General features: G+C 39.4%; 1 long non-coding RNA gene across 1 annotated transcript; it reads left to right on the forward strand.

The window, feature by feature from the left end:
* Positions 1-4822: 4822 nt before the first annotated feature.
* LOC123478040 (uncharacterized) lies at positions 4823-21912 on the forward strand. The gene is made up of 3 exons (XR_006653139.2): positions 4823-5009; positions 15593-15771; positions 21142-21912. It is a non-coding gene; the product is annotated as an uncharacterized lncRNA (long non-coding RNA).
* The last annotated feature ends 1984 nt before the right edge of the window (positions 21913-23896 follow it).

Below are 23896 nucleotides of genomic sequence, written 5' to 3' on the forward strand. Positions count from 1 at the left end.
GCATACTGCATCGTGGGCTCCAAAGTCAAGTCTCTTACCACCACCATTTATTCCCCCTTTACCCTCTTCCACTTCTTTGCATCCCCCCTTTCCCTCTAGAAATCATCACACTGTTGTCTGTGTCTTTTTTCCCCCTTAATCCCGTCACCTTTTTCACCCAACCGCAAAACCACCCTTCCCTTTGACAGCTGTCAGTCTGCTCTCTGTGTCTATTCTATTTGATACAGAGGGAACAGACTATTCTATTTTGTATCTATTCTAAACAGTCTACTCTGTTTCTATTTGGTTCATTTATTTTGTTCATTAGATTCCACATATAAATGAAGTCATATGTATTTGTCTTTCTCTGTGTGCTTATTTTACTTAGCATAGTACTCTCCAGGCCCATCCTTGCTGTCACAAAAGGTAAGCATTCCTTTATTTTTAAAAATATTTTATTTATTTATTTTAGAGAGAGGGGAAGAGAGAGAGAAAGAGAGAAACATCGATGTGCGAGAGATAACATCGATTGATTGCCTCCTGTACATCCCCAGCTTGGGACCTGGCTGGCAACCCAGGCATGTGCCCTGACTGGGAATCAAACCAACAGCCTTTCAGTTCACAGGCCAGCACTCAATCCATTGATCCACACCAGCCAGGGCCCATTTTTCATTTTTTGAGGAAACTCCATACTGCTTTCCACAGGGCTGCACCAATCTACATCCCCAGCAGTGCACTAGGGTTCCCTTTTCTCCACAACCTCACCAGCACTTGTTGTCTGTTGATTTATTAATGATGGCTATTCTGACAGGTGTGAGGTGATATCTCATAGTGATTTTAATTTGTATTTCTCTGATGATTAGTGACATTGAGCATCTTTTTATAGGTCTATTGGCCATCTGTATGTCCTCTTTGGAGAAGTGTCTATTCAGGTCTTTTGCCCATTTTTTAATTGGATTATTTGTTTTTTGGCATTGAGTTTTATAGGTTCTTTACAATTATTGGATATTAACCCCTTATCAGATGTATCATTGGTGAATATGTTCTCCTATTCAGTGGGTTGTCTTTTCATTTTGTTTATATTTTCCTTTGCTGTGCAAAAATTTTTTAGTTTGGTGTAGTCCCATTTGTTTATTTTTCTGTTGTTTCCTTTGCCTGAGGAGATAGACCAGAAAAATACTGCTACAAGAAATGTCCAAGATTTTACTGCTTGTGTTTTCTTCTAGGATTTTTATGGTTTTGAGTCTAACATTTAAGTCCATGCTCAGTTTATTCTTGTGTGTGGTATAAGAAGGTGGTCTAGTTTCATATTTTTGCATGTAGCTGTCCAACTTTCCCAACACCATTTACTGAATAAACATTCTTTAGCCCATTGTAAGTTTTTGCTTCCTTTGTCCAATATTAATTGACCATAAAGGTATGGGTTTATTTCTGGGCTCTCTATTGTCTTCCATTGATCTTTACGGCTGTTTTTATGCCATTGTCATGCTGTTTTGATTATTATGGTCTTGTAGTACAGTTTGATATTAGGTAGCTTGATTCCTCCAACTTCGTTCTTTTTTCTCAAGATCACTGTTTGGGGTCTTTTGTGGTTCCATATAAATTTTTGAAATATTTGTTCTAGTTCTGTGAAATACACTACTGGTATCTTGATAGGAATTGCATTGAATTTATAGATTGTTTTGAGTAGAATGGACATTTTGATGATGTTAATTCTTCCTAGGCATTAACACAATATATGTTTCCTATAATTTGTATTTTTTCAATTTCTTTCTTCAGTGTCTTATAATTTTCTGAGTATAGGTCTTTTACATCCTTGGTTAGGTTTATTCCTAGGTATTTCATTCTTTTTGAAGTAATTGTGGATGGGATTGTTTTCTTAATTTCCCTTTCTGATAGTTCATTACTGTTGTATAAAAATGCAGGTGATTTCTGGATATTTATTTTGTATCCCGCTACTTTACTGAATTCATTTATCAGTTCTAGTAGGTTTTTTTGGTGAAATTTTTAGGGTTCTCTGTATACAGTATCATGTCATCTTCAAATGATGACAGTTTTACTTCTTCCTTTCTAATTTGGCTGCCCTTTATTTCTCCTTGCTTGATTGTTGTGGCTAGGACTTCTATAACTTCTATATGTTTGCTGATAAAAGCTTTGATGGTTAATTTTATGTATTTACTTGACAGGGTCATAAGGTGCCCAGCTATTTGGTCAAACATTATTCTGAGTATGTCTGTGAGGATGTTTCTGGATAAGGTTAACTTTTGAATCAGTAGACTTACTACGAAGCAAAGCAGATTTCCCCCAGTATGGGTAAGGCTTAGCTAATCAGTTGAAAACCTTAATAGAGCACAGAGGCTGACTTTCCTCAAATAAGGGAGAATTTTTCTTGTCTTCAGACTAAAACTGAACATCAATTCTTCTTGAGTTTCAGACCTGCCAGCCTTTGGACTGGAACTGAAACCTTTAACTCTTCCGGTTCTCAGGTCTTGGAACTTGTACTGGAACTACATCAGCTTTTCTAAATTTCTAGCTTGTGAACTCATCCTACAGATCTTGGGACTTGTCAGCTCCCATAACTGCATGAGCCAATTCCTTGTAATAAATCTTTTTATAAATATAAATCAATAAAAATGAAATACGCACATGTGTGCGCACACACACACACAACCTAATGCTTCTGATTCCCTGGAGGACTCTAACACAAATCCATACACATACACGTGCATGTACCCATTCCTCACATTTTCATAATAGTCAAGTGAGAATCCACCTGAGGAAATGCTTATCCAGACCCACAGGAAGTTGGGAAATACTGGACAACAGCTAACTTCTCACATCTGATAAATCTCTTAAGGAATATATCTGCCTCTCTGAGAGCACTGCTCTTTTCCAAATGTTCTGAAACTGTTTGTGATGGCCAGTTCTAGGTGAAAAGGAGGTGACTCAGGAGGAGCAGAACCAAAAAAGATGTGTCGATCAAATCACTCCTAAAAAGGTTACCTCGAGGGTTAGAAAGTTTGAGCAACCCTTTTGCAACACTTCTTGTTCATGGTGCCCTCAAGCTACCAGCTTTTGCAATTCTCTCTACATAGCATTTGTAGAGGCCTTGGCAATATTATAGATCATATTTTTGTGATCTGTCATATTTTGCGATGTCTTCTCACCAGCTGGTGACTGATGTCAGGTGAATGGGAAGTACATTAAGTGGAATACATTTTTCTAACCCATTCATATGTGTGGCCTAAACTATCAATTCACCATTAAATAAATGTCTTATGATTCTGGTTTTTAAATCTCTAAAATAGGGATAACACTGCTATCTATATACTTAATAAGCATGGCAGGTAAAATACAAAAAGTATTATTTTATGTTTTAGGTGCATAGAAATGGTGCAAATACAAATTGTTATTGCAAACACTAGAAGGCACTATTTCTCTACTGAGGCAGAAAATGAATACAATACAAATTTCTTGCATCTTAAGCCCCTCCCCCCTTGTCCAATTCTCACTCAAGAACAAAAAATGCAGTATGACAAGTTTTAAAATATACATTTCTACAATATACTAAAAAGTATAAAGAAAATGGGAAAGGAGGACTAGTGAGATAAAGGACAAAATGAAAAATGTAAATCCAGTAGAAAGAAGACAGAAACACAAAAAGCTGCAATTGATGATAAAGGAGAAAAGGGATAATGAGAAGAAAATGAGGTCAAAGCAAGTTTCTTTTATACAACGTAATAATGGGAACTCTTTTCCATGTCATAACTCTTCGTCATATTATATTAAAAATGCTAATTTCTAATTAATTTGTGGCTCTCAACGTCTGTACTGGCTCCCCTTCCCAATTTTCTTACCCATCCTATTTCTCTCAACTGTACCTTACAGGCAATGCATCAGAATATATAATGAAGAAAACGGTGACAGGAGTTTGGGAATGCAAATGATGTTTTGATCATTCCCTTCCTGCTGGTTGGTAGGAAGGAAAGGAGACAAATGTCTTACTTCTCCTTCCCTAAATGACTGTGCGTGTCTAGATACCTGGCTGAGATTTACAAAGCAATTGAAGGGATTGTGAATGATGGAGAAGTAGACTAGCTTGGACTATTATTGCGTAGAGCCTTTTTATTTTAACTTTAGGGACTTCACGTTTCACAGTAGCTCGAGATTTATTTCTCGTTGTTGCTGCTGCTGCTGCTGTTGGTGGTGGTGGTGGTTTTGTTTTCTTTCTCCCTTTCTTGGAAGCAGTGCCTTCTGCTCCTTTTAATTCTTTTTAAAATATATTTTATTGATTATGCTATTACAGTTGTCCCATTTTTTCTCCCCTTTATTCCCCTCCGCCCTGCACCACCCCCTCCCACCAGCATTCCCCAGGAATTGAAAATCACAGATTTGTCTAAATCAAAGATTATACATTTAAGAGCCTAGAAAATCATTCTTTAGGATTCTGAGGAAATTTTACTAACTGTGTTTTGAGGACAAGGAAATCAAAGTGGCTCATTTAGCAAATTGAGCATTATTAGGTTGGTGGTTAAAACAACACCTGGCCAAATAATTTATCAATAATAAATCCTCTATCAAACCATGAGCTCTTAGGGAATCATGCCTTACATCTTTTACATCGTACTTGACCTGATTCCCAAAATGCCTGGCACATAGGAGATAATAAATGGTAGATGAATGAATGAACAAAAAAACATTCAAGGTTTTTTTTCCTGATCTTTTTTAGTCCTTACTTTCATTTGGACCATGCTCTTAAGACAGGAACTATCAACAGTTTCTTTCTCACTCTTATCAGTAGGAGTGTCTGAGTCCAAAGAACATAATTGAGGCTGGTGCCAATCTCTGAGTTAGAGAGAGGAGAGAATTTAGTATCTAGTAAGTAAATCTGTGATGCCCTCAAACTCCCTGGAGAAATAGGAAAGAAACTGCTGGAAACTTACTAACTCAATGAGGAGTCTTGATGACAGAGGATGTAATCTTTCTTCAGTATGAATTTAGACTTTAATGTCTTTAAGAAAATCGTTAAGGTAAGTCCTTGGGAGATATACTTACCTTAAAAATGACCAAGGGACTGCCAGTGTTGCTATCCACCTAGTTGAAGTTCAGAAAGTTACTTGAGACAGTGCCATTGAGAGTGGGTCCCCCATTGGTGAGGAAATCTAGCCCAGCAAGAGCAGATTAGTATTGCTATGCAATATAGTCAGCTTTCTTATATTGATTTGTATTGACTTTCTTCTCCTTTTGTAGTCCCCGTTTGAGACAGTAGGGCCTAGACTGGGGCAGATTGAGGAAGAAGGATCCAGGGGAATAATCTCTTCCTATGGAAGGAGCAGGAGCAGTTTCCCCCATCCCCCCAGGGGTAGTGTAGGTTTATAGGACTATGTGTCTTAAAGAGAAGATATTTGAGGGAGGAGCAGGGCAGGGAGCCTGGAGTTTCCTGTTAGGAATGGAGGGGAGAGCCCAAAGAGGACTCCCTTCTAATAAAGCCTTGGGTGCTTTTTCTCTGGAAAGCAAGTGAAAGTTCAAGTAAGCTTGTATGTTAACCCTTGCCTCTTCTGTATTGTAATTCTCCTCTGTAAATTACTATTTTCTATTCCAGCAGGAGCTATTGTGTTTATCTGTGGAGGCTGAAGAATCAGGGTATTAGGAAGGGAAGGGGTCTTTCACCATATTCTTTTAACCACTTCAGGAGAGAAAGGCTAAAAGCCCATCAGGTGGACTGTGGATGTTGGTTGGAGGCCTTCATTCTTTGTCAAGTGGGCCTCTTCTCACAACATGCCAACTGGCTTTCCCCATAATGAGTGATCCAAGAAATATCAATACAGAAGCTGCCCTTTATGACAACCTTGGGGTGATATACCATCACTTCTGCCATATTCTAGTGGATATCTACTGTATCAGTGTGGGAAAGTACTGCAGAAGGAAGTAAATACCATGAACCAGGGATCCTTGAGTGTTAGAATTTTGTGACCACAGATGAAATTCCTAAATGTATTTGATTATAACCCCCCTTTTTGAATGGTAATTTCCTGGGACTATTATTCTATGGAATACATTTTAGGACATGCTGTTATAGATAATGGACATCCATTGGAGTTTCTGTAAGGTTGTGGCATGAATCTATATTTTGAAAGAACCTATATTTTGGCAGACACATGTTGAATGAATTGAGGGAAGAGGAAAAGTTAAAGTTAGAGAGACTCTAGTTGGGAACTTCTGCAATGTTGCAGTTGCGAGGTGATGACAATGGCGGGGGGTGGCAATTGAGAATGAAAAGAAGGAACTGAAGTGAGATACATTATGGAGAGAGAGACAACAGAACAATGTGAGGGAGGCATCCAAAATGACCCTTCTAGTTTAAGTGATTAGGTCCATCCATGATGAGTCCACTAATCAACAATGGGAATACAGAATGAGGAGAGGTTTGGGAGAAAATTCGATATACTCAGTTCTACATATTCTTAACTTTGAGCCAGCAAGGGGCCTATTTATATATCAATTAGTAAGCTTTTGGCTACAGACAACAAATCCCCCTACTCAAATTGGCTGAAATTATGACAATATTTGGTTCACAAATTGGAAATCCAGAGGTGGGACAGGCTTTAGGGTTGACCTTAAGTGACTCCCGTACTGTTTCTCAGTGATCTTCTTGGCTCTGCTCTCTCTTCCCCATGTCAGCTTCTTCCTTAGGCTTGGTTTTTAAGAATGCTGCAACAATTCTGGCCTTATACCTGCACATGACTATATTGTAGAAAAAAGAGACCATCTCACCCTGTGAGAGTTGAAAGAGAGTTTGCTCTATTTCCTCGCTTGTAAAAGCCCAGACTGAATGTCATGCCCAGCACTAAATCATCCCTGAGGCCAGAGGAATGCTTTGTGCTCATTTAAACCAATCACTAGCAAGGTGGTTGGAAAGGATTCTTAGACTAATGAAACCTACCTCTGGAATTTAGGATGTGATGAATGTAGAGAAGATAACCACAGAGTTCACTGGAATGAGTTCAGCAGCCATTTGAAAATGTGATTCCAGAGCACAAAGAGATGCAGACTTGGCAGTCATTTGCCCTGATGTTAATTTGAAGAATTGGGAGAATTTGAGATCATTTGGGGTGACAACATATAGTGAGATGAACAAGTAGACATTGAGGAAAATTTACATTAAAAGGTCAATGAGTGGTAGAAACCAGCAATAGAAAATGAAGGGTAGTCATAGAAGCAGGTATTGGTAGAAACAAGGGAGTACATCTCTGTAGCCATGGAATGAATGTTTAAAGGAATAAATTTTCCATTTGGGTTTATTTTAATCCTTCCAACTTAGTGTAGTTCTTCATGGACAAATACAGAACTATCATTTATTTCCTTTTTTCTCTCAGTGTCCATCAAAATCTCTTGTACATGGCAAATGCTTAGTTGCATGTAATATTCTGATTATGGTGGGAAATTTGGTTAATACAGCACATGGTTATGAATGCATAGAAAAAATTATAATCAAAAGCAAGTAGCCTTGAACTCTGGCTCTTTTTTTAATGTTTATTTAAATCATTTTTCTTTTTCAGTTACATTTGATGTACAATATTATACTACTTCCAGATGCACACCCCAGTGATTAGACATTATATAACTTACTAAGTGATCATCTAATAAATCCTGTACCCATCTAACATCATACATAGTTATTAGAATATTACTGAATGGACTCTCTACACTGTACTTTACATCTCCATGATTACTCTGTAATAACCAGGTTGTACTTCTTAATCCCTTCTCCTTTTTCACCCATTTCCCAACACTCCTTCCATCTGGCAACTGTCAAAACATTCTCTAAAAAAAAAATCTCTACATCTATGAGTCTGTTTCTGTTCTGCTTGTTCATTTATTTTTTTTTTAGATTCAGTTGTTGATATGCATTTATTGCCATTTCATTGCTCATATTTTTAATCTTTTTTCCTTCTTTTTTTAAAGTTTGTATTTATTTATATTTAGATAGAAGGGAAGGGATGGAGAAAGAGAGGGGGAGAAACATAAATGTGTGGTTGCCTCTTGCACACTCCCACCTGGGGACCTGGCCCACAACCAGGGATGTGCCCTGACTGGGAATCAAAACAGCAGTCCTTTGGTTCGCAGGCCGGCACTCAATCCACTGAGCCACGCCAGGCAGGGCTTTTCCTTCTTCTTACAGAAGACCCTTTAATATGTCATATGATACTGGTTTGGTGGTGATGAACTCTTCTAGCTTTTTCTTGTCTGGGAAGCTCTTTATATGTCCTTCCATTCTAAATGATAGCTTTGCTGGGTAGAGTAACCTTGGTTGTAGGTCCTTGTTTCTCATCACTTTGAATATTTCTCGCCAATCCCTTGTGGACTGCAGAGTTTCTTTTGAGAAATCACCTGACAGTCTTATAGGAGCTCTCTTGTAGATAACTAACTGCTTTTCTCTTGCTACTTTTATGATTATCTCTTTGTCTTTAGCCTTTTGCATTTTAATTATGATGTGTCATGGTGTGGGCCTCTTTAGATTCATCTTGTTTGGGACTCTCGGTGCTCCCTGGACTTGTATATCTATTTCCTTCACCAGCTTAGGGAGGTTTTCATTCATTATTTTTTCAAATAGGTTTTCAATTTCTTGTTCTCTCTCTTCTCCTTCTGGCACCCCCATGATGCAAATTTAAGTTGTCCCAGAGGCTCCTTACATTATCCTCATTTTTAAAATTTTTTTATTTTTGCTGTTCTCATTGGGTGTTTTTTGCTTCCTTATATGCCAAATTGCTGATTTGATTCTCAGCTTTATGTACTCTACTATTGATTCCCGGCAAATTATTCTTCATTTCAGTTGGTGTATCTTCCATTTCTGACTGGTTCATTCTTATGGTTCCCATGTGTTATTTGTGCAGTTGAATTTCTCACTAAATTCATTGAGCATCCTTATGACCAGTGTTTTGAACTCTGCATCTAGTAGAGTGTTTGTTTCTATTTTCTTTAGTTATTTTTCTGGAGTTTTGTTCTGTTTTGTTTTGTTTTGTTTTGTTTCATTTGGGCCATGTTTCTTTGTCTCCTCATTTTAGCAGGCTACTTGTGTTTGTTTCTATGTATGAGGTAGAGCTGCTATATCTCCTGGTCTTGGTAGAGTGGCCTTATGTAGTTAAGTGTTCTGTAGGATCCAGTGGCACAGCCTCCCCAATCACTCTAGCTGGGCACTCCAGGTGTGCTTCCCTGTGTGTGCTGTGTACACCCTCCTGTTGTAGTCGATCCTTGATTGCTGTTGGCACATCAGTGGGAGATCCCCAGACTGTTCGGATGCAAGACTGGCTGTGACCACTGACCACTGTAGAGGATCAACTGTGCAGGGGCCCACCCCACAGAACATGACTTTCTTCAATGGGGCTCTGATGCCCACTGAGTCTGCCCTTTGTGTGTGTTGCTTGTGGAGGTGGTTGAGTGGTGCTTCAACATGGCTATGCTGGCTCTGACGCCTTCTGGGAGGTACAGGCCAAGCTCAGCTGATACCTCTCTTCTGCTGGGGGCCACCCAGCATGAGCTACAGAGCTATCTGCAGATGTCTGCTACTTGTGCTGGGCTTGGAGGTGCCCAGGTGAGGCCAAGCTGTGAACCAAGGCTGGCTGCTGCTAGTGCCAGGCCTTCAGCCACTTATCCACACATACAGGGCCCACTGAGGCCAGACACTGCTAGTTTGAGAGATATTAGGGAAGTCTGAAGCATGAGCCAAGATAGGCCATTCATATGGAAAAGCCACTGGAAACAGCTTATGTGGGCCTGCAAGTTAGGTGGATTGGGGCCTGCATGGGATGGGGTCTCAGGAATCACCAGGGTGAATGAATGTTGTGAGGCAGATTGATGGAAACTTGGATATGGCATTTACCTTCTGGCTCTGTGTGCGTATGGGGAGTCTCAGAAAGGGAAGAATGGCCTCTGTCAACACATTTGTCTAGGAGAAACCTACCCTTCCAGCTCTTGACCTGATGTCAGACAATTGAGTCATCCTCGTGTGTCTGGCGCTGGAGGTCAGAGGGAGTGTGTTCACGTAAGTCCATCTCTGGGCCCTTTTAAGAGGAACACCTGGGCTCCAGAAGCCCTCTGTCTCATTCAGCTACAAACTATGCTGGTTTTTACAGCCAGAAGACATGGGAACTTCCCTTTCCGGCCTGGATCCCTAGGCTGCGGGGCCTGGTGTGGGGCTGGGACCCCTCGTTCCTCAGGGGAAACTCCACAGCCAAGATATCCCTCCTGATTTTTAACCACCACACATGGGTGTGGGACTAGCCTGTTCAGTGTCTCTCCCTCTCCTACCAGTCTCTGTGTGGCTTTTTCTTTATATCCTTAGTTATAAGACTTCTGTTCAGCTAGATTTCAGGCAGTTCTGAATGATGACTGTTCTGTAGTTTATTTGTAACTTTGATGTGGTTGTGGGAGGTAGTGAGTACCATGTTTACCTACATCACCATCTTGACTGGAAGCCTGAACTCTGGCTCTTAACTACATTCAAGTATTGGTGTCCTATTTAACAGACATATTTTAAACTAAAAGTTATTTTCATGCTAATAAAATCACTGGAAGTCTCTTCTGAGTACACTGGTGACTATAGAAATGTTTGAAGCAAATTTACCGTTAACATGACAAATGGTGAAAATGTAAAATTGTATCAAAAAGTGTTAGATGCCTGTTGAAATTGAAAAAAGACTACCTTCCATAATGTCAAATTAGTGGTTCTCTTGTTACTTTTTCCTGTCGGAATATGAGTTTAAATGTATACGATTTGAATATAAGGAAGAAAAAGGCAAAGAATCACCTCTTTATCACAACACTCAATCTATTTTATTTTGCATTATTTTGTATTGTGCAGTATCTTCTCAATATATGTGTAGGCATGGATTGTTTTGCATTATTGAAGGGAAGTGAGTGTCTGTTAATATCTCCAGCACATTAAGAAGCATCAAGTAAAGACTTTTTGATTGGTTCGTTCTTTGATTAAGATTTAGCATCAATTCTCTAAAAAAAAAAAATCAATTAAAAAAACCTCCTCTCTCTCTCTCAAAAGAAATTCAATAAAACAAGATTTAGTATTAAGTTGGTACAATGCATAATTTACAATTAACACTGAATAATGATGATGAAAATAAATACTTCATAAAAGTGAAAATGTAGTTGGTACTGCAATTCATATAAATTGTGCATGACAGAAGAAGAGATAGAATAAATTCTCTATTATGAATTCTTCATTTGAAGTAATCACTTTTGGTGATTATTCTAATGGGCTGCTTTTTTATTTTCAGAAATTATTTCTCAGCCTTGGGTGGTGATTAGGCACTGGCCTATGAACCTAAAAGTCACTGTTCAATTCCCTGGGCACATGCCTGGGTTGTGGGCAGGGTCCCCGGTTGGGGGCATGTGAGAGCCAACCAATCAATATTTCTTTCCCTTTCTCCCTCCCTTCCCCTTTTCTCTAAAAAATAAATAAATAAAATCTTTTAAAATATTATTTCTACATCGCTGCCACTAGCCACTCTGTTCAGATCATTAAACAATGGCCTGAGGAGACTAGAGTTTTAGAGAACAGTGATTAAAAGCTCTGGCTCTGAAGTCAGAAAGCTGGAGTGACTTTATGCTTCTCAGTTTTTTCACTGATACAAAGATAATAATAATGTTCACCTGTTGCATTATTGTGAGAATACACATGACACCTAACACAGCACAAAAGTTGGCACATCAAAAATGCTCAGCTATTGTTGGCTCATGACTATTAGGTATTAGTTTATACTGTCTCTGATGATCTATCTGCTCTGCTTACAAGTAACTGGTGGATAGAGTCATCCATAATTTAATGTCAGTGGCTGCGTATGTGATTTCCAGTATTTGGGTGGAGAACTATTTATCAAGCCAAGAACTGTGTGTTCTGTTTCTGTCATGTTTATTCAGTCATTAAATTACCATAGTGTCTGTCTTTGGCTTTATATTACTCAGTAGTTCTATGATTTAATCATTGAAAATGATATGTGGTCCTTAATTATATACGTAGAGTCAGTCTCCCCATAGAAAAAGCAGGGCCCCACCCATATATATCACTCTGTTCAGAAACTTATTGTCTTAGATTTTGCCCCTTGTTTAAATAGAAATACTTTGGTTTCTATAATTTTAGGATGAGACTTCTTTGCTCTTACACTATGCTTTCAAAATATTGCAAATGTCATTTCTTTTTCATTCTTATCTGCTGGAGCCATTGGACCGTACACTCTCTCAAAACTTTTGCCCTAGCATTAATAAGTTATGTTTGGGAACTAAAAATTCTTCTATGGGAGGTTTCAGTTTCCAACTTTTTCCCATTTCAATTCACATGGGATGCTACAAAGTATTTCACCAAACATACCAATTTATTTGTGAATACTTCTCTTAAATTTCCCCACTGTCTCATTTATTCATGGACTGTGATGCCCTTAGCCTGTAGTTAGTGGCTACTCTAGGATTATATGTTTAAATATCAAAGAATCATTTGTTGGACTCTGACCACTCTCTTGGCCCACCATATTGTGATATCATAACGGCTGAAAGTTTAGCCAAGTATTTTAATTTCAAATAAATTGCTATGTGTTGAAGATGGTTTTAATTAAAACTGGAGCAGTTAGTTTTGACTCTCCTTTTAAGTAGTGGGGTTCTGGAGTCAAAATATTCTGCTTATTTTTTCTCCGAAATTAGGTAATATTATATTGTTTTTTCATCTTTTATTTCCTTTCTCATCATTTAAACACAGCCCCTGGCCCTGACTGGTGTGGCTCAGTGGGTTGTGTGTCCTCCCGCAAACCAAAACGTTACCAGTTTGATTCCTGGTCAGGCCACATGCCTGGGTTGCGGCTTTGGTCCCAGGTTGGGGCATGTACAACAGGTGACCACTTGATGTTTCTCTCTCAAAATGATGTTTTTTCCCCCCTCCCTTTTCCCTCCCATTCCCTCACTCTAAAAATAAATATATAAAATATTTAAAAAATACTAACAAAATAAAATAAAAAAAAATAAACAGAGCCCCCGATGATAACCTAACCTACATGCCCTTATTGTCTTAGATATTTTTAGTGAAGGTGTACTATCTATACATGCACTAATAGTTGTAGTTAGACAGGGTTTTATTGCTAAAGAAGGCTCACAGGATTCAAAATGACAATGCTTACAAATTTACAGTTTATTTCAGGAGAAGAACATATCAATGCCATTAAAGTCAGGATTACATTGCAGGGAAGGCTGCCTCACTGTCAGGGGTCCAGAAAGTCTAGGGCAGGCTGCATTTTTTTGTCCTCTGTAGGACTGAAATTAGATGCAGAATACCTTGGAAGCAAAAAGCCCAATATGGAGTCTTGGGTGTAATTTCTAAATATTTTGCTGGTGACATAAAACATATTCCTGTTGAATAACCCATCTCAACAGCAGAGCTGAGACCCAGTCTGAAACTGGTCCAGTCCATATTGCTGGTAGTAAGAAGACACATGATTCGATTTCCCTTCATTCCATTTCTAACTATAGGAAATCAGATTGGATAAGTGGTGAAAATGGGGCTATCCTTATGACCAGACAACAAACATTTAGATAGTTACTCATGCAGCAAGGTGATGGAAGGGATTGAATTCCATCAATCTCTTTGGAATCTTGCGTTAGATTCAGATTAGTAGACACAGTATCTTGTTTTATTTTATCAGCCTCTGGAGCCCTTAATTAATTTCACTGATATTAATTATCAATGTTGACAAAGTGGTAAAAAAAACCCCATAATTACCCCCAAATTCCTTGGACTCAGGGTTACAAAACAACATTATTAGTCAATATGTCTCTTGCCTTGACCAGGGGTGAGGGCTATGCAGTAACTTTAGCAAGAACAGTTCAGGCCAATTCCTGACGTGATGGAATTAACTGTCATTTTACAGTCCTCCACGCTGATCTGTTGTCCAGACCTTTTTATGGCAAAACAATTATCTTTAGTTTGACAGAAGTTAAGTTGCTTTACAATTGAAATACATGCACAGATTTTAAACATTTGAAATAACCAGCGAAGAGCTGGTATAGATTCAAACAGAAACTAAACTATATAATAATATCAGCATATGTTTTCTCACATTTTTATACTGACTTTTTAATTTTCTTTCCTCCCTGATCTATAGCTAACTAAACTTTAAGGCATATATCTGCTGAATGATTATGAACTATAATCAATCTATCATTAAACAAGTCTACATCTTCCTTAGGCCAATTCTACTCCATGGGGATAATGTCCTGTGAAACAAAAACCAAAGGACATAGCCACATTAGTGTTTTTCTATATAGTTGTAGTTAGAGCCCCCCCCCTCCTTTTTTAATCCATTTTGAGAATGTAGAGCACTTCTGGAAGTTTATTTTTCATTCAGCTCACTTCTTGGCTCTTTGAAAGAGGTAAAGGTTTTGTCAGGGTCCTTCTTTGCAAAAAGTACCTGAGTCCAAGCTAAAACAGAATATTATTCTATTTAGTTATTTATTTTTAGAGAGAGGGGAAGGGAGGGAGAAAGAGAGGGAGAGAAACATTGATGTGTGACAGAAACATTGATCAGTTGCTTCTCGCAAGCCCCCAACTGGGGACCTGGCCCATAACCCAGGCATGTGCCCTGACTGGGAATCAAACTGGTAACCTTTCATTTCACAGGCCAGTGCTCATTCCACTGAGCCACACCAGCCAGGGAAGAATATTATTCTTTTGTTCTAACTCTCTCTCTAAGTATCAGCAGAATTGTTAGATTTTTTCCCTTTTGTAAAATCCACTTATTGGCTCCTTTCACCTTTCTTTCATTAAGCATTAATTTTAACGCAGGACTTTCCTCCTGGAGCATATCCTCTGGTTCAGCCACTAGGCTAGTCCATGTGGCTGATAGCAAGATGAAACACAGTTTGACTTCCCTTTCAGTCCATTTCCAATTACAGGAGCTCAGATTGGATAAGTAGAGAAAATAGGGCTATCCTGTCTACTGGGCAACAAACATTTGCAGTTATCTCTAATAATGGTGAGGTAGGGGAAGGGATAATCTAACCCATAAATCTCTTTGAAATTTTTACATTAGGTTAAAATTAATGGACAGAGTATGTTGTTCTATATATTCAGCCTTTTGGAGCCCTTAATTATACACTCAGTCTGGAGATTACTGAGTTGGCGTTTGTTGTGGACTGAAGACTTATGTCCACCCACAAATTCATATGTGAAAACCCTACTCCCAATATGATAGTATTAGGAGGCCTTTGGGAGGCAGTTAGGAGTAGATGATGTTATGGGAGGTAATGAGATTAGTGCCCTGACAGGAGGCATGAGGGAGATTGCTATTCTCTGACTTGTAAGGATACAAGAAATTGGCAGTTTGCAACCAGAAGAGGGTTCCCACCAGAACCCGACCATACTGGCACTTTGATCTCAGACTTCCATCCTCCAGAACTGTGAAAAATAAATTTCTCTTGTGTATAAGTCACCCACTCTATGGTACTTTGTTATAACAACCCAAATGGACTGAGATAGCTTTGAGAAATAAAACTGTGGTGAACTGTGGAAGACTTCTGTTTAAATCCCTGGCTTTCTTTTCCCTACTGCCACTATAAGAGCATGATAATTGGAGGCTTCCAGTCAAGATGGCAGCATAAGCAGACATGGCTCACCTCTTCACTCAGCTACATAAAAATTACAACTAAAATATTGACCATCATTCAGAACCATCAGAAACTGAGTTGAATGGAAGTTTGACAACTATGGAATTAAAAGGATCACATCCATCCATACTGGTAAGAGGGGCGAAGACACATAATGGGCTGGTCCCACACCCATGTGTGGTGGATAAAAATTCAGGAGGGATATCTTGGGAGTGAGGAGTCTCACCCCACATGAGGCCCCCCAGCCCAGGGTTCAAGTGCCAGGAAGATAAGTCTCCACAACTTCTGGGTGAAAAAACCGGTAGGGATTGAGTTGGTGGAATAAACTTCTGGAGCCCCAAGCAGTTCCATTTAAAGAACCCACACACAGACTCATCTACTCAGACTCCCTCCTTCTGAGCTCCAGCACCCAGGTAGCAGCTTGAAAGGCACCAGTGGTATACAGAGAGAAACTGAGTGTCTGGCATGAAGGCGAACAGAGGCCACTGTCCCTTTTCTAAACCTTCCCCCTACAGAGCCAGTAAGCTGGTGCCATAACTGAGACTCCATCTACCTGGCTAATACTACCCACCTTGGAGATCCCCCAAGACTCTGTCCTACCCAACTTATGGGCCCACTCACGCTGCTTTTCCATATGAATGGCTGGTATTGGCTCATGCTGCACAACTTCCTGAATCCTATTAAACATGCAACAGCTGGCTTCAGTGTGTCCCAGGCCCAGCACTAGCAGCAGCCAGCTTAGATTCAAACCTTGGCATCTCCCAGCACAGCAAAAATAGCAGCCATCTCAGATTGCTTTATAGCTCAGGTAGGGTGCTGGGGGAAAACACAGGTGGGGGCTAACCTTGGCCTGCACCACCTAGGAAACCCCACAGCCAGTACACCAGGTGGACAGCTACAGACCACGTTGGAGCATCACCACCCTGCCTCTGCACAGCTGACCCTCCACAAAGGGCCAAGGTTGGTGGTAAGTGTTCACAACCAATCCTTGGAGCTGACTGACCTGGATGACTCCCTCCCATTAGTCTGCCAACAGCAACCAAGGCTCAACTACAAGAGGAGGGTGTACTCAGCCCACACAAAGGGTGCACCTCGAGTACCCAGCATGGGTGAGAGGGGAGGCTGTGCCTCTGGACCCTACAGGACACCTACTATATTAGGCCACACTATCAAGATGTGGAATCAAAGAAGCTCTACCTAATACATAGGAACAAACACAGGGAGGCTGCCAAAATGAGGAGACAAAGAAAGATAACCAAAATGAAAGAAGAGATCAAAACTGCAGAAAAAGAGGTAAACGAAATGGAGATAAGCAATCAATCAGATGCAGAGTTCAGCACAGTTTATAAGGGTGCTCAAGGAAATTAGTGAGGAGCTCAGCAGCATAAAAAAGATCCAGTCAGAAATGAAGGATTCACTAATTGAAATAAAGAACAATTTACAGGGAAACAACAGTAGAGTGGATGAAGCTGAGAGTAAAATCAATGATTTGGAACAGACGGATAAAAAAACAACTAGTCAGAACAATATGAAGAAAAAAGAATCCATAAAAAAGTGAGGATAGTATAAACAGCCTCTGGGACAACTTCAAGAGGTCCAACATTTGCATCATAGGGGTGTCAGAAGGAGAAGAGAAAGCAAGAAATTGGAAATCTGTTTGAAAAAAAAATAGTAAAAGAAAATTTCCTGAATTTGGTGAAGAAAATAGACATGCAAGTCCAGGAAGCACAAAGAGTCCCAAACAAGATTTATGCGAAGAGGCCCACTCCAAGACACATCATAATTAAAATGCCAAATGTACATATAAAGAGAGAATCTTAAAAGCAGCAAAAGAAAAGAAGTTACTTACTTACAGGGGACTTTCCATTAGACTGTGATCTGATTTCTCAAAAGAACCTTGCAGGCTAGAAGGGATTGGCAAGAAATATTGAAAGCCACAAAACCTACAGCCAAGATTGTTCTTCCCAGCAAAGATATCATCTGGAATCAAAGGGCAGGTAAAGAGTTCTCCAGAAAAAAAAAAAACTTGAGGGGTTCATAATTACCAGCCCATTATTATATGAAATGTTAAAGGGACTTATTTAAGAAAAAGATCAACATTATGAACAATAAAATGCAAAAAAATACATGTCTTGCAACAATTGAATCTAAAAAACAAACTAAGCAAACAAGAAGAACAGAGACAGAATCATGGATACAAATAGTGTTTTGATGGTTGCCTGATGGGAGGGCATAGGGGGAGAATGGGTGAAGAAGTGAGGCTGTTAAGAAGTGCAAATAGGTAGTTAGTTACAGATGAGCCATGGGGACGTCAAGTACAATATAGGAAATGGACTTCTGGCCAAGATGGAGGTGTAGGTAGATACACTTTGCCTCCTCGCACAACCAAAAGAAGGACAACAACAAATTTAAAAACAGCCCTGGCTGGTGTGACTCAGTGGATTGAGTGCTGGCCTGGGAACCAAAGGGTCACCTGCTCAATTCCCAGTCAGAGCACATGCCTGGGTTGTGGGCCAGGTCCCGAGTAAGGGGAAGTGCCTGAAAGCCAGCTGAGAGCTGAGCAAGAGGCACCGTCCCTCTCAGACCTCTCCCCGACATACAGTGCCACAAGGCAGTGATGTGGGTTGCCTTGCACTGGCAAATACCTAAGGCTCCGCCCCATGCAACATAACAGGCACGCCAAGACAAAAAAATATGGCTCAACTGAAAAAACAGATCAGAGCTCCAAAAATAGAACTAAGCGACAAAGAGATTGCCAACCTATCAGATGCAGAGTTCAAAACACTGGTAATCACGATGCTCACAGAAATAGTTGAGTATGGTCACAAAGTAGAGGAAGAAGTGAAGGCTATGCAAAGTGAAATAAAGGAAAATATACAGGGAACCAACACTGAAGGGAAGGAAACCAGGACTCAAATCAATGATTTGGACCAGAAGGGAGAAATAAACATACAACCACAACAGAATGAAGAAACAAGAATTCCAAAAAAAATGAGGAACCTCCAAGATGACTTTAAATGTTCCACCATCTAAATCATAGGTGTGCCAGAAGGAGAAGAGGAATAACAAGAAATTGAAAACTGATTTGAACAAATATCGAAGGAGAACTTCCCCACTCTGGCAAATGAATGAGACTTCCAGGAAGTCCAGCAAGCTCAGAGTCCCAAAGAAGTTGGACCCAAGGAAGAACACACCAAGGCACATCATAATTACGTTACCCAAGATGAAAGACAAGGAGAGAATCTTAAAAGCAGCAAGAGAAAAGGAAACAGTTACCTACAAAGGAGTTCCCATAAGATTGTCAGCTAATTTCTCGAAAGAGACCTTGCAGGCAAGAAGGGGCTGGAAAAAAGTATTCCAAGTCATGAAAGGCAAGGACCTACATCCAAGATTGCTCTATCCAGCAAAGCTATCATTTAGAATGGGAGGGCAGCTAAAGTGCTTCCCAGATAAGGTCAAGTTAAAGGAGTTCATCATCACCAAGCCCTTATTATATGAAATGTTAAAGGGACTTATCTAAGAAAAAGAAGAAGATCAAAAATATGAACAGTAAAATGACAGCAAACTCATAAATATCAACAACCAAACCTAAAACAAAAACAAAAACACACTAAGCAAACAACTAGAACAGGAACAGAATCGCTGAAATGGAGATAACATGGGGGGTTATCAGTGGGGAGTGGGAGGGGGAGAATGGGGGAAAAGGTACAGGGAATAAGTAGTATAAATGGTAGGTACAAAATAGGTAGGGGAAGGTTAAGAATAGTATGGGAAATGGAGAAGTCAAAGTACTTACATGTATGACCCATGGACATGAACAAGGTGGAGAATGTGGGTGGGAGGGAAATAAAGGGGAAAAAATGGGACAACTGTAATAGCATAATGAAAATATATTTAATAAATTTTTTAAAAGGAAAATGGAGTAGCCAAAGAACTTATATGTATGACCTGTGGACATTAACAATGGTGGGAGGATTGCCTGTGGGAATGGGGAGTGCTGGGTGCAGGAGGGCAAAGGGGAAAAAATCAGGACAAATGTAATAGCATAATCAATAAAATATAATTTTTAAAAAAGCATAACAATTTATCTAATGATGACCCAAATTCACTCATGTTAGCTTGACACACTCTAGGGGTTTGTAGACCAATCTTTTAAACCATCGTAACCCCTGCATCTTTTTAAGCAGTTGTGTCTTGAGCAATTGTCTAGCAATCTCCTACTTTCAGGGCGGTAAAGAATATGATAAGGCCAGCATATTAAATGCAGTGGTTCTCTATACCCAGTGTTTTACCATGTGGGCAGAGAAGTGAGTGCTCTGATTTGAGGGAATTTAACTATGAAGGTCAAACTAGTATAATGTTTTCCCCCAGTTTTGATAGTATTAAAATCATTAGCTTCAGTCACTAGATATGCAAAGCCAAACCCACAATATGTGTCACATTCTGTCACTACCCATATAAGTTCCCCTGGATTAATAGACAAAGGCTCAATATTATCCACTTGCCAGCTATGGGCTGGACTTTCTACCCTTGGAATACTTCCCAGGGCTAATTGCAAACATTGCCTTTCCTGATGGCAAACAAAATAATGATTATTAACGGTTTGAGCTTCCGTTAAGGCCACAGGTATGTTTTGTAATTTGGTCTGTTGCTGCATGACTTGCATTCCCCCATGTCAACTCATTTCATGGACCCAGGTTGCCACTTTCAAAGATCAAACTAAGGCATCAACTTGATTCCTTGCATAAGGTTTCTTTGGTGAGCATTAACATGCCCCACTTTAGTTTTCCCTTAGGATTTACATAAAGATTTTCAAAGAACAGCACCCCTCTTTCAACCAGTTTTCTATGGCCCACTTGCCAGACCAAATTGAGAACCTATTGGTAACAGCCCAAGAGTTAGGGAGTGGGTCATTTATTTGTATCTAATTCTTCTATTACTGCCAGAAACACAATTTATAATTTAGCCTGCTGGACAAAGTTGTACTTATCTTCTTTTATGAGAATTTTGACTATCTGCTGGACACTGAGACACAGCTTTCCATACTGAACCTTTGATTTCGGAAACATTATCCGTGGACCAGGCCAACACGTAATATCCTCAAACAGTTGATTGACATGAGAGGCCCATCCACGACAGCAGCAGACAGGGCCAGGCTTAGGTGACTCTAACAGCTCCCATTTTGCATATCCAACTAATACTCTTAAAAGGGTCAACGAATATATCATTCTTTTAAAAATTTTACCCAGTAGAGGATAAATTTCCATTTAAACATTATACCTATACCAATTATACACTCAGGTAGGGGAGACACCTCCACAATACACATCCTTAAAATCATACATTTCAAATGTTAACCATATTTTAATTTTCATTCCTTTTACAGTAGCATGCTGTACCCTTTAATTCTGCCACCCTCAGGGCCTGATTAGCAAGCCTAGGCAGTATTGTACAGTGTGCTTCTGTATTCAATTGATCTGTAAGTTTATTCTTTATTTCCAGGTCATTTCATTCCATCACTCAATATACCAAAGCTGAATATGGAGGAAGAGCCAAGTAACACTCTTGAGCTGAATACTGGAAGAAATAAAAGCTCCTAAAGAGGTGCTTGAACAAAATAGCATCCAGAAAAACATTTCTGAATTAGGGGTGAAGATTGCATAGACCAGTTACTCTCCACTAATTATGCCCCTGGATGTCTTATTGTTGGAAATGGATTCTCAAAGATTGTGAGTGTGTAATGTTTGAACAGGATTTGATCACAGAACCAGTACCTCTGGGAACGTTATAGTATTTGTTTTGGAATTTGACCTTGCACAAGTGTGGAAACTGGCTAAATAGTTTAAGTATGGCTTTTGCTTCTGTATCTGGGACTGATCCTGATGCCAGCGTGGCAGGAAGCCCAGGAAGGAAGGACGGAAATAAAGTGCAGAAGAGCAAAGATAAACAACCCCCAAAGGTCAAGCTGGAACCTGCGTTGGTCCCATACCACCTGTAAGCCTCTGACTTTAGGTGACCTGCAAGAGAAGCTATATACTTCATTATAAAACTAAATGTACACCTGACCCAGGAGTCAGAGTTGGAGAAGCTGAAGGAGGGGATCCAACAGGAGACAGTTGCTGTGGACCCAGCTGCTTCCTCATACCTCCAGAGTGAGTCAAAACATCAGTGACAAGATGTGTGAACTGCCACAGTACCTGGTGCTCTGCATTGCCCTTTTGAGTGTAAAAAGATGACAATCGTGAGTTGTACAGTATGTATATTATGTCTTAATAAAGCTGTTTAAAGAAAAAAGGTAGCTTTTTTTTCACTGCTGCTTTCTAAATCTTGCACAAAATGTCTCTTGTGGCCCTGGGTAACCTGTAACTGTAAGGAACGGAATTTCTCAGAATCATAGTTCCTGTCTAATGAAATTAACACAATACAAATCCACTACAACTGTGTTCTATTATGTAAATTTTGTTTAAAATGTAAACTTTGAAGTTAGGTGGAGAATCCATGCTCTACCTCTAATGAAGCCATCATTGAATATAAGTAAAAAGTTCTATCAATATTTGCACTTTAAAAAATGGTATTATTATAAAGAAACTACAGGAGTAAATAACATTGTAAAAAAGTTAATTAGTACTAAAAGTTAAATTTGTAAATAGTTACACATTTTTGTTCCTAAGAATAATAGACTATTACTATACCAGGAATCATGATTTTTTTAAAAAGCAAATATAGCTTACTTCCTGGAGATTTTTCTGAATTCAAAGGAAACTAAAACTATGACTACTCAAACTTAGGACACGAGATGACATATAATTATGGTAGACATTAAGTTAATATGATGAAAATGAGTATAGAAATTAAGTTGATGCATGAATTTTGCACAGACATAATCAGAAATTAAAATGATTAGCCCTTCTGTCATGTGAGGACACAGAAGACAGCCATCCGTGAGCTAGGAAATGGGCCCTCACTTCACACTGAATGTGACAGCACCATGATCTTGAACTTCCCAGCTTGTAGAACTGAACCTCGTGACCAGACTCACATCAACTAGAGTCAACAGACTAAGTAAAAAGAAGTTTCACAATCTTCCTTGTCCCCGTTGGCGCCCAGATGTCTGCGGTCATTAATCACCTCTCGCCACCTGTCCCATTTCCCCCTTCCCTTGAAATAAAAGCAGCCTAAATTCTGTACTTTCTTAAGATGGTTCTTTAAGACCCTAGTCCACCATCTTTTCAGTTTGCTGGCTTTCCAATACAGTCACTTTACTTGCCCTGCCCTCCAAAGAAATTAAAACTATTAAAAATATGGGGTAAAATAGTTTTCTCAATAAATTAAGTCTCACAGACTACTGGTGGGAATGTAAAACAATACTTTGGAAGTTTGGCAGTTTCTTAAAAGTTAAATATCTACCTACCATGTGACCCAACTATTCCATTCCTAAGTATTTACCCAAGAAACATGAAATCATTATTTACACAAAGACTTATACACAAATATTCCTGGAAGCTTTATTTTTAATAGCCAAAACTGGAAACCCAGAAGTTCATATCTATGAACCCAAAAGTTCATATCTGTGAACCCAAAGGTTCATAGATAAACAAATGGTGGTATATCTATACACTAGAATGCTACACAGCAATCAAAAGGTATGAACTACTGATACTAAAACAATGATAAATCTGAAAATAAGTATGCTGAGAGACACTAGAATAAAAGTGCATGTTGTATGAATCCATTTATATAAAAGTCTAGAAAATGTAACAATATATGACATAAATAATAAGCTGGATTCCTTTCAAACTCTGTTTCATTTAATTAGAAGAGCTGGCCCTTTCTATCTATCACAAGATTGCAAGCAGATGTTGGGTCAGTGTGCAGTCTATACAATGCACCACTGGGGTTGCAAGATTAACCCAATCGAGGTAGTTCACACACATGGCTGGCAAGTTGGTGCTGGGCTGGCTGTTGGTGGAGGGTTTTGTTCCTCTCCACTTGGGCCTCTTCATAGGGCTGCTTGAGTGGAGTGGCATGGAGACTATCTTCACCCAGAGCAAGCCATCCAAGAGAATGAGGTGGAAAGCTGCAATCAGAGCCTTTGTGACCTAGTCTCAAAAGTCACACACCTTCAGCTGTATTCTACAGGTCAGAGTGCCCCTGATTCAAAGGGCTAGAACATTTCAAGAGGCAAGAATCATTGGGGGTATCTTGGAAGCTGAGGTACCAGGGATCCTAACATTATGATTTTCCAGTAATTTACTTT

The sequence above is a fragment of the Desmodus rotundus genome, chromosome 4 (genome assembly GCF_022682495.2).
Source record: "Desmodus rotundus isolate HL8 chromosome 4, HLdesRot8A.1, whole genome shotgun sequence".
NCBI classification, from domain to species: domain Eukaryota; kingdom Metazoa; phylum Chordata; class Mammalia; order Chiroptera; family Phyllostomidae; genus Desmodus; species Desmodus rotundus.